Below are 15298 nucleotides of genomic sequence, written 5' to 3'. Positions count from 1 at the left end.
TGCTAAGAAAATATGCATGAATAAGTATCAATCCCTGCCTTTAAATATATTATTTGACGAGATAAGACAAACAGACACACAGACACAGACACACACACACACACCCCCCCCACAGAGACAGACAAGGAAACAATCACAACAGGAGTATGGCTAGATGCCAAGGCAGGCAGAGAAGAGGATGATAAAAGTTCTCTTTTACCTCATTCCCCTGCTTCAGTTAAGAGTTACAGGTAGAATAGCACGTGATAGGGGTCATAAAGGGTGAAGAATCTGTGCACACTGTTCCTTCTCATTAGAAGATTTGGCTCCATAGTAGATATGAGGTGAAAAGGATCAACAGCACACTTATGGAATTAAAAACACAATAGTGATGTTGCTAAATTGGTGAGTGGGATTTGGGGATTAGGGAGCTGAGTAGGAGCAGGAGCCTAAGGAAGGAGTTAAAAGGCCAGCGATGGAGGTCATATAATTTCAATCTACTGTTTGAGAAATGTATTATTCATTTATCCGACCCACCATTCTCACCATAGCCCAAACCAACACCTGAATTCGTGAAATTAAAGATGCCAAAGGAAAATCTATAGTGATGTTTAAACCAACAAAGTAAAGGAGTAGGTATGCTATTACACTGAATTTAGTTCTGAAAAAAAAATCTATTTTAGCATTCTTTTCCCTAATATACTGTGTTTAGACAGTTTTAACAAGATTTGATCACTCTACCTATTCAAATACTTCTTCAGTTTAAGCACTAGTCAAGCCCTGTACCATTTTAATACCCAAGAAATCGACCGGGTATTAGGTATACACGCTTTTGTATAAATGGTAGACTTGAGATTTGCCTCTGTCTATGGCATTCCTCAACCAAGGCAATAGACTACAGGTTTCTGCTCCTGTAGCTGTCAGCTGGGGATAGTTATTTTTGAAATTACTGATTTTCGGGTTCTAAAAAACAAATTGAGACTCTCAGGAAAGAGTTTTTTATTACTGTCTTGTAGAGAGTCCAGTCATGCCAGTTTAATTTCTCAAAATTTATGTATCTATTACAAACAGTGATAGCAAGTAAATAATTTTATAGACCAATTAACTTGGCCTTTGAAATATTTTTCTACTAATTAAATGGGAACAAAATTATATGCCCTTATTTAGTTAATCCAAAAATCGAAAAATGAATTCTCATGCACAAAATTTTCTTTATTAAAATCAAAATTGTCATTAAAACTGAGACTGAAGGGGCCATTTAATAATGACAATTGCCTGGTTCCAGGCAACCATTTTCATTTTACGATAACCCCCTGAAGCATTTTAATCACCCCCCTCCCAATACACCTTCACTTAAAAAAATTATATGAGGAGTTCTCATCTGTAACATGTTTCTCTTTTGTCAAAATATGCTTGTTAAGGCTGAAAGTGATTGTGGAATTTGGGGAACAGGTTTATTTCAGTCCAATCTGACTGGGTCAAAGTTCATGACAGTGAAAATACTTTGAGTTTCTAACTGTTTGCTTCCTACTCCGGGATGAAGTCAGCCCAGTTCTGCTTTCTCTTATATTGGAGAGCAATCTGCTACATGAGCTGTGAGCTGATGAACATCTCCATCACAGTGGAGAAAGGAATACCCTTCTGCATAAGCATCAATGCCACCTGGTGTGCGGGCTACTGCTACACTTGGGCAGGAACTCTGCTTTCCTGGAAGTCAGGGGACTGAGGATCTATACAAAGCAGGCTTCACTAATTCCCAATTTATCAATATTTTGACTCTCCTCAATAATAGCTGTGAATCACTTAGCTAACTTCTCTGCATTGTGATTAAGGTTAATTACCATGATATCATTTCAGTGTCTAGGTTTGGATTTAATTTGGGTAAAACAAATTTGGGACAGTTTCAGTAATGTGCCAATTCTGCATTTTGAAAGGCTATTTTTCTGCTAGATTTACTTATTGGGAGATAAAGATGGGCATCAATACATATTTATATTTAATCATGGAATATTATCAATACTCTCAAAAAGCCAAATGCAATAATAAAAGGCATGCCTTTGTAACATAGTACCAAAATGCCTTAAAAGAAAAATAAAAACATGACCAGCCAATTAAAAAATTCATTTTATTGGTCTACCTTTAACACAAATGCCAGCAGGCAGCCTGAGAACAATCAATCCCTTTAGATTAGAACCAAAAGGAATCAGCAAATCTACTCCCTTTATGCTGTTGAGCAAATCAAGGCATAAGTGCATTACACCATTTGTCTACGGCTCTTCACAACACGCCAGTTATCAGGGAATGTGTTTCTTCTTTGCCATTTTTCTGTTGCATCTGGCTGTGCAGGAGTTCAATAAACTGAAATTGAAGGTGGCTGCATTTTAATGAATATACTTTATGTGATACTAAAAAAGTGATCAATGAAATTTAACTCATTGCATTTTAGGTGGGACAGAGATCTTGTGGCCAGCCCAGGAAAGGAATTAACCAGCAGCCCCTTCTCTCCCTTAAAGCCAATTATTTTCTCATTGGGCAAGTAGAAGAGTGAAACATACTTGGCTTGAGTTAAATGTGTTGAGATTGAAACTATGTCATACACTTTTGGATTAAGAATCCTGCAAATATACAGAATTTAAGGCAGTGGCAAGGAAAAAACATACAAAGCAATAGATGTCCAAAATCCAATGAGACTTCCCTCATATTTTAGGAAAATATCAAGAATTCAGCATATGACTCTTATTCCTCTTTTAAATATAGAAAAGAGTGATTGGAAATATCTTTGTAAGCAATTAAACCCAAGTGTTTTATGTTTTTAACTGTCATTAACATAGCTTCAGATTACCAAGTACAAAAAGAAAAGTCTTTATATTCCAAGGTCATATTTCTTTATTACTTTATCTCTACATGCTTTTATGCCATACAAATTTAAAGTTTTTATAGAGCTTCACAAATATTAAATATGTGGGTATTATCATGGTGGGGAGGAAGGAAGCGTCCATATCTTCTATAACATTTCCCAGGACAATTCATAAGAGTGGTATAAAATACATTTTTTTATAAAGTCATGTTTCCTGTGCCTAAGGATCCTATAACCTGGTCTTCAGAGAATAAATACTAGAATAAGCAGGATTAAATCCCTCTTTATTTATTTATTTATTTTTTTTTTTGAGAGAGAGAGAGAGAGAGAGAGAGAGAATCCCAAGCAGTCTCCACACTCAGTCCGGAGGCAGATGCAGGGCTTAGATCATTAGATCCATGACCCTGGGATCATGACCCAAGCCAAAATCAAGAGTTGAAGGCTCAACCTACTGAACTACCCAGCCACCCCTAAATCCCTGTCTCATTTCGACTAAGCCAAAAAGAAACTTCCAGAATATTATAACCTAACTCTCTCCTTCCTAAACTCCTCAGGATCTATAAGGACTCAGGCAGGCCCAACATTCAGAAAACACGTACCCTCAAGGAGCTGATGTATGACACAGAGTGCCTAGCTATGCTCACCATGTAGGCTCCCTGTATTTGTACCCAGTAGCCACTGTAGATCACTGTGGCCAAGTGTAACACAAACATTGACTGCACCATGTGAAACCTGGGGCCTAACTATTGCTCGCTCAGTGAAATGAAAGAATAAAGAACAGTAGACATTTGGGGCAGCCCACCCTTGTCCTAAAGGACCAAGATATCCAAAAACTCCATATATGTCCATGTGCCCAGGCTGCAAACCACTGGAGGCCAGGGGACCATCAGGCCCCTGATCTCTGTTGTCCAGGCAGAGGAGGAGCTCCAGGTTTAGAGAGTACCTGGCACCACTCAACCCTGTATTCTTAGGTGTGGGCTCTGTAGGTTTAATTCAACTTGAATTATGGGGCTTTAAGTTGTTTCCAATATTTAACAGATTTAGAGGTCCCTAGAGAAACTCTGTGATTTTATAAATGAGAAAACCTGGACTTAGAAGAAAGAGCTCTTAAGATGGATGACTGGGTAGGAGAACTAAACCTCCTATGAGATGTGGGGCGCCTGGGTGGCTTAGTCGGTTGAGCGTCCGACTTTCACTTGGGTCATGATCTCGCGGTTTGTGGGTTCGAGCCCCGCGTCGGGCTCTGTGCTGACTGCCAGCTCAGAGCCTGGAGCCTGTTTCAGTTTGTGACTCCCTCTCTCTCTGACCCTCCCTGTTCACACTGTCTCTCTCTCTCCTAGAAATAAATTTAAAAATATTTAAAAAAAAATCTCCTATGAGATGTATGGCCTGCAAGGGCAGGGCCAGTGTTGTTTCAGCGTCCTGGAGCCAGTACCTAGCTCTATGTACTTAAATATTGAGGGAGGAGTCAGGAAGACAAGGAGACTGAGCCAAGAGTGCCCACTTTATTGCTGATCCTTGGAGGTGGTGACATCAGTTCCACTTTGCGTGCCTATTTTTCAGTCAGAGAAGTTGTTGCTGATCTGTGAGGGTAGGAGAAGGGGTAGAGGAAGATAAACTGGGAAATGGCAAGCATTCAGAATCTGAAGCCTAAAAAATCAGATCTTAACAATTTTTTAAGTTTAATTATTTTGAGAGCAACAAAGACAGAGCAAGTTGGGGAGGGCAGAGAGAGGAGAGAGAATCCCTGCTCTGTCAGTACAGAGCCCGATGCAGTGCTAAACCCATGAACAGTGAGATTAGGACTCATCTGAAACCGAGTCAGATGCTTAACTTACTTAGCCACCAAGGCACCCCAACAATTTTTATTCCAAATTTGAATTACCAATCAAGGCCAAGAACTGTTAGTTTGGGTCCGGAAAAATTCAATTACAAGATCAATGACTATCTTTTCCTGAGTTGTTCCCCTAAATGTGTTCCACCACTTAAAAAAAATTGATCGAGAACTTCTAGCCTCCTGCAAAACTGTCTCTTGGGCAATAAGACACATACCTGTTCCTTGTTGCTGTGCCATCTGGACCAGAATCCTCCTCCTTGGTAGGACGGGGCCCCTAAAGTACATGTGACAGCACTTTAGGCAACTTGACAGGCTAGTAATTTTTATTTGTTTGTTTCATGTTTTTATTTAAATTCCAGTTAGTTAACATATAGTGCAACATTAGTTTCAGGAGTAGAATTTAGTGATTCATCACTTACATACAACACCCAGGGCTCATCCCAAGTGCCCTCCTTAATGCCCATCATCCATTTAGCCCATCCCCCACCCACCTCCCTCCATGAACCCTCGAGTTTGTTCTCTACAATTAAGAGTCTGTTTTATGGTTTGCCTCTTTTTTCTCCACTAGTTTCATTTGTTTTATTTATTAAATTCCACATGAGTGAAATATGGTATTTGTCTTTCTCTGATTTATTTCACTTAGCACAATACACTCTAGTTCCATCCATGTCATTGCAAACAGCAAGATTCCATTCTCTTTTATGACTAATATTCCATTATGTGCATGTGTGTGCATGTGCATGCATGTGTAAGCCACTTCATCAGTTGATGGACATTTGTGCCCTTTCCATAATTTGGGTGTTAATGATAACACAGCTATAAAGAACAGGGTTCATATGCCCCTTCAAATAAGTATTTTTGTATCCTTTGGGTAAATACCTAGAAGTACAAATGCTGTATCATAGGATAGTTCTATTTTTAACTTTTTAAGGAACCTCCATACTGTCTTCCAGAGTGGCTGCACTAGTTTGCATTTCCACCAACAGTGTAAAAGGGTTCTCCTTTCTCCACATCTTCATCAACATCTGCTGTTTCCTATGTTGTTAATTTTAGCCATTCTGACAGGTGTGAGGTGGTATCTCGTTGTGGTTTTTATTTGTATTTCCTTGATGATGAGTGATGTTGAGTATCTTTTCATCTGTTAGCCAACTGTATGTCTTCTTTGGAAAAATGTCTATTCATGTGTTCTGCCCATTTCTTAACTGGGTTATTTGTTTTTCAAATGGTGAGTTTGTTAAGTTCTTTATAAATTTTGGATACCCTTTATCAGATATATAATTTGCAAATATCTTCTCCCATCCCAAAGGTTATCATTTGGTTTGGTTGATTATTTCCTTTGCTTTGCAGAAGTTTTTTATTTTGATTAAGTTCCAATAGTTCATTTTAGCTTTTGTTTCCCTCACTTCCAGAGACATGTCTAGTAAGAAGTTGCTATGGCCAAGGTCAAAGAAATTGCTGACAGGCTAGTAACTTATTTGTCAATTAACTGTTCAGAGAAATAGTTCCCTTCACAAGAGTAGGGAGTCCACAGAGATTATCTATATTTTCTGAGCTCTCTATATTTGCTTTATTACTTGACTATCTGTTCTCCCAAATGAAAGGGTAAACAATGAAAATGCCTCGTGACTTATATTACTTTTATTTTATTTTATTTTTAAATGTTTTATTTATTTCTAGGAGAGAGAGAGAGAGAGAGAGAGAGAGAGAGACAGCATGAGCAGGGGAGGGTCAGAGAGAGAGGGAGTCACAGACTGAAACAGGCTCCAGGCTCTGAGCTGGCAGTCAGCACAGAGCCCGACGCGGGGCCCGAACCCACGAACCGCGAGATCATGACCTAAGCGAAAGTCGGACGCTTAACCGACTAAGCCACCCAGGCGCCCCAATATTACTTTTAAAGATATTAACTTTTATTACCTAAATGTTAAAACATATTGAAAATTTTAAAAAATGTTATCTATCAAACGTACAACTTTAGATTTTTTGACATTCTTGTTTTTTAATATTTTTATTTATTTCTGAGAGAGAGAGAGGCAGTGTGAGCAGAGGAGGGTTAAAAAGAGAGGGAGAAACAGAATCTGAAGCAGGCTCCAGGCTCTGAGCTAGCTGTCAGCACGGAGCCCGACGCAGGGCTCAATCCCACAAGCCATGAGATCATGACCTGAGCCGAAGTCGGTCGCTCAACCGATGGAGCCGTCCAGGTGCCCCGATTTTTCGACATTCTTGAGCTACTTTTTCATGACACGTATATGTGTTTACATAATACTAGTGGGAATGTTATATTAGGAATCAAATATATCTATAAATATAACCCACAGTCATTGCTCACTTGGAAATATCAATAAGAATTTTCCTGGTATTTTAGTGGTATTTTTCCCTAAAATATATCTATCAAAATTGCTTCAATGAAATTTTCTTAAGAGAGTAGTCATCACTTTCTTAAAATATCTCTGTTGCTCCTCACCCTGTCTACATTAAAACTGATTTATTCTGAGAAAGCCCTTAACTTATCTTATTTTTCTGCAACTCAGACTCAGTGGAAGTCTTCCTTAAAACCTTTGAAATCTAGTTAAGTAGTAGCATTCATAACCTGGAACTGATGTAACATTGTGTGTCAACTATATTTCAATTAAAACAATAATAATAATAAAGTACTAGAGCTAATATATTTTCCATCACATGGATATCAAGGATTATTTTCCAGTAGATGCAGAAAAAAACACTCAACAACCTTTCATGATAAAAACTCTCAATGAATTGGATATAGAAGGAATTTATATTAACATAATAAGGGCCATAGGACAAATCCACAGCTTACATCATATTCAGTAGTGAAAGACTGAAAGCTGTTTTTCTAATATCAGGAATAAGGCGAGGATGCATACTTTCATGTACAACAGTAAACCTTAGGTTGTATTGCATGGGTAAATGCTATAACTGCCCAAATACATATGCAAATCCTAAAGTTTTAATGTTTTGGTATAGGGTTATCATGTAATATTCTGATTACTTAAAATATTATATGTCACAAAAATAACTGAATTGCTTTGTCAACTGCATCATACTGAACTCTCATCAAATCTTTAACAATGTCCATCTGAAATTTTGTCATTTAAATAGATTGCTTGCCTTCATGCAAGAACATCTGGGGGCAATACAACCCATAATACTTGGGTCCCAGTATCACCACCCTAGTGGGACCTCTTATAATCCTGCTGTTAATCCTAATGTTTGGTCCCTGCATTCTTAATAAATTAATCCAATATATAAAACAAAGATTAGGTACCCTTCAACTAATGGTCTTACGAGCCCAATATCAACCTTTAGACCAAAATGATGGAGCTACGACTGACCCAGGATTGGGTCAGCTACAAGACAGAGGGGGAAATGTAAGGGTACAAGTCTAAACCAAACTGACTCCATGACAGGCTTTAAGTTTCCCCTCTAAACTAGAAGGCCTAAGTTTCAGCTTTCCCGAAACTATCAGGCAGTTACACATTGCCCAAGGCAGGAGAAACCACCCTTGCAACACCCAATCAGGAAAGGCCAGCGACCACCCTCCACATTACTAAGGAAGAGGCCTAGAGATAGAAACTATAGATAGGACCCTGTTACCTAATGTTAAAGTTAACCCGTCAGTCTCCGAACAAGACCCTAGGCTCGCTCTGTGATTGGTTGAATTTAAAGGTATTCTAAATGTTGTAATTGGATCCTGCCAAAAGTAACGAATACTCTAGACAATGTGTATGGTTAAACATGCTGTCAATAATGTTGAATAATTATGATTGGATCACACTTCCCCTGCCACAACTTCTGTAACTCCCCTGTCACAAACCCCATAAAAACCCTACTCTGCCTTTGCTCGGGGCTCTCAGCACAGATCCACTGCATTGGTGAGGTCTGGGAGCCCGAGCTCAAGCCCGTAATAAAGCCCTTTGCCTTTGCATGCGTGACTCGGTCTCCCCAGTGGTCTCTGGTCGTTGAGGATACTGCAATCTGGGTATAACGTTTGGTGCATTGGCCAGGAACTGTGTACTAGAAGTGCTGGCCAGAAAAATCAGGCAAGAAAAAAAAATTTAATCTTCCAAATCAACTGCTAACTACACTGGTATTTAAAGTAAAAACAACAACAACAACAAAAAACCCATACAAATCAAAATGAAGAAATAAAATTGTCTCTCTTTTCAGATGTCATGATCTTTTATATAGAAAGTCCTAAAGACTCTATCCTAAAACTATTAAAAATAATAAACAAATTTAGTAAAATTTCATAATACAAAATCAATATACAAAACTCAGTTGCATTTCTATATACTAACAACAAACTATCTGAAAAAGAAACAAAGAAAACAATCTCATTCGCAATAGCATCAAAAAATATCAAAACATGATAAAATACTTATGAATAAATTTAACCAAGGAAGTGAAGCATCTGTACATGCTGAAAACTATAAGATATTGACGAAAGAAATTAAAGAGACAAATGAATAGAAAGATACCCAATGTTCATGGATCAGAAAAATTAAAGCTAAAATATCCATGCTATCCAAAGCCATTTATAGATTCAGTATAATCCCTATCAAAATTCAATGACAATTTTATAAAAATAAGAAAAAATTCTAAAACTCATATGGAACCACAAAAGACCTTAAGCAGTCAAAGCAATCTAGGGAAAGAAATATAAAGCTAGATGCATCATTCTTCTGATTTCAACTATACCACAAAAGCTATAGTAATTAAAATAGTATGATACTAGCATAAAAACAGATACAGAATCAAGAGACCAGAAATAAACTATGCATATACAGTCAAGGACAAGGGAGCCAAGAATAGTTAATGGGGAAAAGATAGTTTCTTCATTAGTTTTGGAAAAAATGATATTCACATGCAGAAGAATGAAAATTGACTCAGATTTTGTATCACTTATAAGAATTAACACAAAATGAATTAAAGACTTAAATGTAAGATCTCATATCATAAAATTCCTAGAAGAAAAAAAAATATGAAGCCTGGTCCTCAACACTGGTCTTGAAAATGATTTTTTTTTAAAATATAACACCTAAAGCACAAGCAACAAATAAAAAAGTAAGTAGGGCTACATCAAGCAAAAAAGCTTCTGCACAGCAAAAGAATGATCAACAGAATATAAGGGTAACCTATGAGATGAGAGAAGATATTTGCCAGCCACATATCTGATATTAAGCCACATATCTTAATATACAAAATATACTCACAATAACTCAACAGCAAAAACAAAACTTCCCAAATTATCTGATTAAAGATGGGCAAAGGACCTACCTAGACAGTTTTCCAAACAAGACACATGTGCCAACTGGCACATAAAAAGATGAAAAATCACTAACCATCAGAGAAATGCAAATCAAAACCACAGTGAGATATCTCCTCACACCTTTTAGAATGACTGTTATCAAAAAGAGGTAAGTGCTGGCAAGGATTTATGGAAATGGGAACCTTTGTGTTCTGCTGGATAGAATATAAACTTGTGCAATCACTACAGAAAATAGTATAAAAATTCCTCAAGGAAATAAAATAGAACTACCATGTGATCCAGCAATCTCACTTCTGGGTATATATGAGACAGATATAATATCACCACCTTTAAGATGTGTTTATGTTCATGACATGTTCAATGTTCATTGCAGCATTTCTTACAATAGCCAAGACACAGAACAATGTGAGTGTCTGTCAATGGATTCATGGATAAAGAAAATGAGATGTGATGTGTGTGTGTTTGTGTGTGTGTGTGTGTGTGTGTGTGTGTGTGTGTACACATATAATGAAATACCCACTTAAAATTCTGCCATTTGGGACAACATGGATCAATCTTGATCAACCGAAATGAGTCAGACAGTGAAAGGCAAATACTGTATGATCTTTCTTGTATGTGGAATCTAAAAATAACAAACACAAAAACAAAAATTAACTCATAGAAACAAAGAACAGTTTGGCTGTTGCCAAGGTTGGGGGGTGAAGAGGGAAAATGAATGAAGCTGCTCAAAGGGTACAAACTTTCAGTTATAAGATGAATAAGTTCTGGAATCTAATGTACATCACGGTGACTATAGTTAACAATACTGTATTACATACTTGAAAGTTGCTAAGAGAAATCTTAAACGTTGTCACCACAAAAAAATAAATAAAAAGGTAATTTTGTGAGGTAGATGTGTTGACTAACTTTATTGAGATAATCATTTCATAATATACACATATATCAAATCATCACATTTTATGCCTTAAAAATGCTATGTCAATTATACCTTTAATAAAGCTGGAAAAAAATTAAAATTAAATTCCTAAAGAAAAAATGATTTTTTCCAAATGACTTTTTTTCTTCCAGTGTGAAATTCCCATACTGAATACATATTAAATCAGTGGGCCTCTCATGATAATCATCTGCCCAGTTCTTCAAGAATAGATGTGATTATATTTTTTGACTGTACAAAATATAAGGACAAAATCAAAATTGAATAGAATTATGGAGTGGACAGAGGATTGAAGGGCATCTAGTTCAATGCTGCCATTTACTGGATGTTAACANAGAGCCCGACGCGGGGCCCGAACCCACGAACCGCGAGATCATGACCTAAGCGAAAGTCGGACGCTTAACCGACTAAGCCACCCAGGCGCCCCAATATTACTTTTAAAGATATTAACTTTTATTACCTAAATGTTAAAACATATTGAAAATTTTAAAAAATGTTATCTATCAAACGTACAACTTTAGATTTTTTGACATTCTTGTTTTTTAATATTTTTATTTATTTCTGAGAGAGAGAGAGGCAGTGTGAGCAGAGGAGGGTTAAAAAGAGAGGGAGAAACAGAATCTGAAGCAGGCTCCAGGCTCTGAGCTAGCTGTCAGCACGGAGCCCGACGCAGGGCTCAATCCCACAAGCCATGAGATCATGACCTGAGCCGAAGTCGGTCGCTCAACCGATGGAGCCGTCCAGGTGCCCCGATTTTTCGACATTCTTGAGCTACTTTTTCATGACACGTATATGTGTTTACATAATACTAGTGGGAATGTTATATTAGGAATCAAATATATCTATAAATATAACCCACAGTCATTGCTCACTTGGAAATATCAATAAGAATTTTCCTGGTATTTTAGTGGTATTTTTCCCTAAAATATATCTATCAAAATTGCTTCAATGAAATTTTCTTAAGAGAGTAGTCATCACTTTCTTAAAATATCTCTGTTGCTCCTCACCCTGTCTACATTAAAACTGATTTATTCTGAGAAAGCCCTTAACTTATCTTATTTTTCTGCAACTCAGACTCAGTGGAAGTCTTCCTTAAAACCTTTGAAATCTAGTTAAGTAGTAGCATTCATAACCTGGAACTGATGTAACATTGTGTGTCAACTATATTTCAATTAAAACAATAATAATAATAAAGTACTAGAGCTAATATATTTTCCATCACATGGATATCAAGGATTATTTTCCAGTAGATGCAGAAAAAAACACTCAACAACCTTTCATGATAAAAACTCTCAATGAATTGGATATAGAAGGAATTTATATTAACATAATAAGGGCCATAGGACAAATCCACAGCTTACATCATATTCAGTAGTGAAAGACTGAAAGCTGTTTTTCTAATATCAGGAATAAGGCGAGGATGCATACTTTCATGTACAACAGTAAACCTTAGGTTGTATTGCATGGGTAAATGCTATAACTGCCCAAATACATATGCAAATCCTAAAGTTTTAATGTTTTGGTATAGGGTTATCATGTAATATTCTGATTACTTAAAATATTATATGTCACAAAAATAACTGAATTGCTTTGTCAACTGCATCATACTGAACTCTCATCAAATCTTTAACAATGTCCATCTGAAATTTTGTCATTTAAATAGATTGCTTGCCTTCATGCAAGAACATCTGGGGGCAATACAACCCATAATACTTGGGTCCCAGTATCACCACCCTAGTGGGACCTCTTATAATCCTGCTGTTAATCCTAATGTTTGGTCCCTGCATTCTTAATAAATTAATCCAATATATAAAACAAAGATTAGGTACCCTTCAACTAATGGTCTTACGAGCCCAATATCAACCTTTAGACCAAAATGATGGAGCTACGACTGACCCAGGATTGGGTCAGCTACAAGACAGAGGGGGAAATGTAAGGGTACAAGTCTAAACCAAACTGACTCCATGACAGGCTTTAAGTTTCCCCTCTAAACTAGAAGGCCTAAGTTTCAGCTTTCCCGAAACTATCAGGCAGTTACACATTGCCCAAGGCAGGAGAAACCACCCTTGCAACACCCAATCAGGAAAGGCCAGCGACCACCCTCCACATTACTAAGGAAGAGGCCTAGAGATAGAAACTATAGATAGGACCCTGTTACCTAATGTTAAAGTTAACCCGTCAGTCTCCGAACAAGACCCTAGGCTCGCTCTGTGATTGGTTGAATTTAAAGGTATTCTAAATGTTGTAATTGGATCCTGCCAAAAGTAACGAATACTCTAGACAATGTGTATGGTTAAACATGCTGTCAATAATGTTGAATAATTATGATTGGATCACACTTCCCCTGCCACAACTTCTGTAACTCCCCTGTCACAAACCCCATAAAAACCCTACTCTGCCTTTGCTCGGGGCTCTCAGCACAGATCCACTGCATTGGTGAGGTCTGGGAGCCCGAGCTCAAGCCCGTAATAAAGCCCTTTGCCTTTGCATGCGTGACTCGGTCTCCCCAGTGGTCTCTGGTCGTTGAGGATACTGCAATCTGGGTATAACGTTTGGTGCATTGGCCAGGAACTGTGTACTAGAAGTGCTGGCCAGAAAAATCAGGCAAGAAAAAAAAATTTAATCTTCCAAATCAACTGCTAACTACACTGGTATTTAAAGTAAAAACAACAACAACAACAAAAAACCCATACAAATCAAAATGAAGAAATAAAATTGTCTCTCTTTTCAGATGTCATGATCTTTTATATAGAAAGTCCTAAAGACTCTATCCTAAAACTATTAAAAATAATAAACAAATTTAGTAAAATTTCATAATACAAAATCAATATACAAAACTCAGTTGCATTTCTATATACTAACAACAAACTATCTGAAAAAGAAACAAAGAAAACAATCTCATTCGCAATAGCATCAAAAAATATCAAAACATGATAAAATACTTATGAATAAATTTAACCAAGGAAGTGAAGCATCTGTACATGCTGAAAACTATAAGATATTGACGAAAGAAATTAAAGAGACAAATGAATAGAAAGATACCCAATGTTCATGGATCAGAAAAATTAAAGCTAAAATATCCATGCTATCCAAAGCCATTTATAGATTCAGTATAATCCCTATCAAAATTCAATGACAATTTTATAAAAATAAGAAAAAATTCTAAAACTCATATGGAACCACAAAAGACCTTAAGCAGTCAAAGCAATCTAGGGAAAGAAATATAAAGCTAGATGCATCATTCTTCTGATTTCAACTATACCACAAAAGCTATAGTAATTAAAATAGTATGATACTAGCATAAAAACAGATACAGAATCAAGAGACCAGAAATAAACTATGCATATACAGTCAAGGACAAGGGAGCCAAGAATAGTTAATGGGGAAAAGATAGTTTCTTCATTAGTTTTGGAAAAAATGATATTCACATGCAGAAGAATGAAAATTGACTCAGATTTTGTATCACTTATAAGAATTAACACAAAATGAATTAAAGACTTAAATGTAAGATCTCATATCATAAAATTCCTAGAAGAAAAAAAAATATGAAGCCTGGTCCTCAACACTGGTCTTGAAAATGATTTTTTTTTAAAATATAACACCTAAAGCACAAGCAACAAATAAAAAAGTAAGTAGGGCTACATCAAGCAAAAAAGCTTCTGCACAGCAAAAGAATGATCAACAGAATATAAGGGTAACCTATGAGATGAGAGAAGATATTTGCCAGCCACATATCTGATATTAAGCCACATATCTTAATATACAAAATATACTCACAATAACTCAACAGCAAAAACAAAACTTCCCAAATTATCTGATTAAAGATGGGCAAAGGACCTACCTAGACAGTTTTCCAAACAAGACACATGTGCCAACTGGCACATAAAAAGATGAAAAATCACTAACCATCAGAGAAATGCAAATCAAAACCACAGTGAGATATCTCCTCACACCTTTTAGAATGACTGTTATCAAAAAGAGGTAAGTGCTGGCAAGGATTTATGGAAATGGGAACCTTTGTGTTCTGCTGGATAGAATATAAACTTGTGCAATCACTACAGAAAATAGTATAAAAATTCCTCAAGGAAATAAAATAGAACTACCATGTGATCCAGCAATCTCACTTCTGGGTATATATGAGACAGATATAATATCACCACCTTTAAGATGTGTTTATGTTCATGACATGTTCAATGTTCATTGCAGCATTTCTTACAATAGCCAAGACACAGAACAATGTGAGTGTCTGTCAATGGATTCATGGATAAAGAAAATGAGATGTGATGTGTGTGTGTTTGTGTGTGTGTGTGTGTGTGTGTGTGTGTGTGTGTACACATATAATGAAATACCCACTTAAAATTCTGCCATTTGGGACAACATGGATCAATCTTGATCAACCGAAAT

General features: G+C 36.7%; 1 pseudogene; it reads left to right on the top strand.

Moving 5' to 3' along the window:
• The first annotated feature begins 1516 nt into the window (after positions 1 to 1516).
• On the top strand, positions 1517 to 3610 carry LOC144238931 (follitropin subunit beta-like; annotated as a pseudogene).
• Positions 3611 to 15298: the final 11688 nt, after the last annotated feature.

This window comes from Crocuta crocuta, unplaced genomic scaffold (assembly GCF_008692635.1).
Source record: "Crocuta crocuta isolate KB4526 unplaced genomic scaffold, BGI_CrCroc_1.0 scaffold382, whole genome shotgun sequence".
NCBI classification, from domain to species: Eukaryota; Metazoa; Chordata; class Mammalia; order Carnivora; family Hyaenidae; genus Crocuta; species Crocuta crocuta.
Note: the sequence above shows the minus strand (reverse complement) of the source record. Positions and strands in the feature narration are given on the sequence as shown.